The following is a 3,825-nucleotide window of genomic DNA, read 5'->3' on the forward strand; positions in this document are numbered from 1 at the left end:
TCTGAAATCTAGATCCGACTCAAAATCTGAATCTGTATAGCCAATGGGAATCAAATCCTCACAATGGTAAATAAGCATATAATCTCTCGTTCTCCGTAGATACTTAAGAATATGCTTTACAGCTTGCCAATGTTTTGGTCTTGGATTTGATTGATATCGGCTGACCATGCCAACTGAATAACAAATATCTGGTCTAGTACAAAGCATGACATACATGAGACTTCCTACGGTAGCAGCATAAGGAACTTGTCTCATCATATTTTCTTCCTCTTGAGTCTTAGGCCTTTGGTCATCAGACAGAGGAACTCCATGTCTAAAATGAAGTAATCATTTCTTGGAGTTTTGCATGCTAAACCGTTCTAGAACCTTATCTATATATCCAACTTGTGACAAACCTAACATCCTATTCTTTTGATCTCGTCAAAATAGAACGGTAAATCCGAAACGGTACACCGTTATTGATCGGTATTGAAATATATCGTTTTATTGGTCAAACCAGTACAGCCTCCGGTACAAGATTGACTGTCTTGATTGGTATAGGTAAGTCAACAAATGCATAATTTAATCTATAGTTCAAATAACTTGATATGTTTGAATTAGCTTATGGGTCCTTCGTTTTATTTTGTTCTTGGCGAGGTGCGTATTACAGGGCAGCCACATTCACAAAATCTTTTTTATTTTTGTTTTTGGTCCATTTTGCATAATGTGGGGTTTTTGAAAAAAATAATTTTTTACATTTTAAAATCAGGTTATTGTTTAACATTTGATACATGGATTCGCAGGACTCTTAAATGTTGTATCGTTTTTGTTACAAGAAGATTACACAGAAAAAAGATGATCCAACGTATGTCCTTAATTAAGAGTGCAATCACACGACTTTAAAAGAAGTTATACTGCAAACCATACATTTCTTATAAACCAATTTGAATGAAGAGTTACTACTTACATTAACATTAGGTAACATTAGGAATGTGAAAGTTTTGTCACAAACTCCTCTATATTCTTATCTGAACTTCCCTCTTCGTCAACTGCCTCTTTAGCCAATTCCTTCCATTTCATTGAATTCCTTTTCATCTCTTTTCCTCTCTCTCCCTTAATTACTTCCCTTATGCATAGCTCTATTTCTTCTTTGGTACCAATGCCTTTTTTATCCACTTTAACCCTAATTCCTACCTTCCACACATCCATAATATTCTTTGCATTAGTCGTTTGATCCGACCACTGTGGAATCGCAATCATTGGCACTCCTAAGCTCAATGCCTCAAGTGTCGAGTTCCATCCACAATGAGTCATGAAGCATCCAATGGCCTTGTGAGCCAATACTTCTAGTTGAGGGCACCACCTCATAATTAGTCCCTTCTCTGCTGTTTCTAGTAAAAAATTATTGGGAAGCTTTTTCTCTTCAGATTCTCTAACAACCCACAAAAAGTAGCAATTGCTATTCTTTAGGCTCCAAGTTATCTCTTCCATTTGCTCTTCTCCAAGAGTTGCCATGCTTCCAAATGATATATAAACGACTGAGCCAATTTCTTTTGTGTCTTACCATTTCATGCAAATGTCCATATCGGGCTTGAAAAGGTTAAGGCCATATTCTTTGTCATCCTCCAATCGCTTGTCTAAATACATTAATGGAATTGCTGGTCCAATTGTTTTAAAAGGCCATTGGCTTGCCATCCAATTTATTACCTATAAGAATTTAGAGAGCAGATGCATATATGTGTACGTAATAGGATCAGGTAAAAAAAATTATTAATAATAATTACGAAGACGATGAAGTACTCATATCATACCATCATGGTTCAATGATATACTAAAGATGGAGAGAATATCATTCTTTTATACTTCCATAATTTTTATTGGACAAAAAAGATCACACACAAGCATAAACACTATAATCTATACTTAAAGAGACACAAAACTACACCATATATATATCACATAAGTTTCTCAAATATATATTATCACATAATTTATTACATATACATATTATTTTCCTATATATAAAAATTTTTATTCAGGTCAGTTTTTTATGATTCGAGATCAATATTTTATTTTGATTAAGTCATATGTAATTATATTTTAAATTATAATAATCATGATTGAAATTCCTAAAATATTTTAAATCAAAAGTTTTTTTTGTGAGAAAGGTTTTAAAAAAAAAAAAACTAAACATTACACATTAAAATATAATAATATTTTTAGAAAATATAAAATTTATACAAATCATAACATCATCTCTTATAATTGAAAAAGAAAAAAATGTCATATATATATATATATATCCTAAAGTTTTTAATAAAGACATCAAAATTCAAATCTTAATTATCACTTGGCTCAATAAGCATATGATGTTTTTAATAAAAACATGCAAGATTTAAATCTTAATTATCACCCACCACTATCGATTTTTTGAAAAAAAAAAGAGAAAAAGAAAAGAGAAACCTACAAATACAAAATGAGAAAATGAATTTTTTTTAAGAAAGCAAAGGGGCTTTTACACAAGATATTTCCTTGTAGATTTTTGGAAGCACATTCATTAAAGGCTGTTAAAGTTAATGAATTATATGTCAAGAAAATGGAATGTTTCATCCCCAAAATAAATAGAGATATTAATATTTTAAATAAGTATTTCTACAATTTTTTTGAAAATTTTTTTGTCAGGAATTAAAATTTTTTTTATAACTTTTTCAATTTTTCATAAAATATTTTCAAAAATAGATAACTTAATGCACACGTTCACCGGACATTTTTTTTTTTGGTAATGTGAAAGTGTAAATTAAGTATAGCATCTTAAATATATGTACTCTTCTAAAACAAAAAAAAGAAGAAGAAAATTGAATATATGACAAAGATGGATTATTGAAACTACCTCATCTTCCAACTTGTCGAAAGTGTTGCACAAGAGCCAATTCGCTTCTTGGAAATTTGAGAATTGATTCACCACAAGGTCTAACACATCTGGGTCAAAGCCAGGTAGGCATATCATTGATCCCTAGTGATGGCATCGAGGGCAATGATATTGAAGACCCTTCTTCTAAGGGCATCTGAAGTGTTCCTTGATGTGCATGGTAATAGATGCCATTAACCACACATGATTGGGTGAAAGAATGGAGATCCATCTAGTCCAGATTGTCGAGCTACGTTTAAAGCCCATGGCAGAACTGAGTCATACACAAGAAACTTTGGAGGGCATTTGGAGCTATTATGTTTCTCAATGAGCTTTGGTAAGTTTTGTGAGACTTTAGACTTGAAACGCTTGAGTTTTTCATATATGGTTTCCAAATCTTGGGCTTCCTCATAGCCATGCATCAGAGATGATCTCAAAGTTGATAGAGCTGCTTTTATGGGCTTGTATAGACTTGCTAATACGACTAGTAGCGATAAATGTGACTCTAGGACCCTATGAAGCTAGGCGTTTTGAGAATTGCAGCATTGGGTTTATGTGACCTTGTAGGATATAAGGAATCACCAGGATATGAATTTTCCTTTCCATTTTCTTCTAATGCTCTCAACGCTCTGAAGAAGTTGAATTGGACAAGAAATGCTTCACTGTGAAGAACTAAAAATGTCGTAGTGCATATATGGTTCAATGCTGTCAGTGATTAAGTGTAGGACCAATCAATGCTGTCAGTGGCCCACATATCACTTTTGATTGTACATATATTACTTATAAATTATGCAGAAAAAAAAAAAAAAACCCTTATAAATTAGTGTCCAGAGGCTCAGAATTGTCATGATTTTATAGAGGAACGTTGGGATACCCATCCTTGCGTCCAAATCTATATCCTTTGTCAACTTCTTTTATTCGAGTTTATCATGAAGGGA

General features: G+C 32.5%; 1 pseudogene; it reads right to left on the reverse strand.

Annotated features, from left to right (window-relative positions):
- Positions 1-963: 963 nt before the first annotated feature.
- LOC142630363 (mogroside I-E synthase-like) lies at positions 964-3,493 on the reverse strand (annotated as a pseudogene).
- Between the last annotated feature and the right edge of the window lie 332 nt (positions 3,494-3,825).

Source organism: Castanea sativa, chromosome 4, assembly GCF_040712315.1.
Source record: "Castanea sativa cultivar Marrone di Chiusa Pesio chromosome 4, ASM4071231v1".
NCBI lineage: Eukaryota > Viridiplantae > Streptophyta > Magnoliopsida > Fagales > Fagaceae > Castanea > Castanea sativa.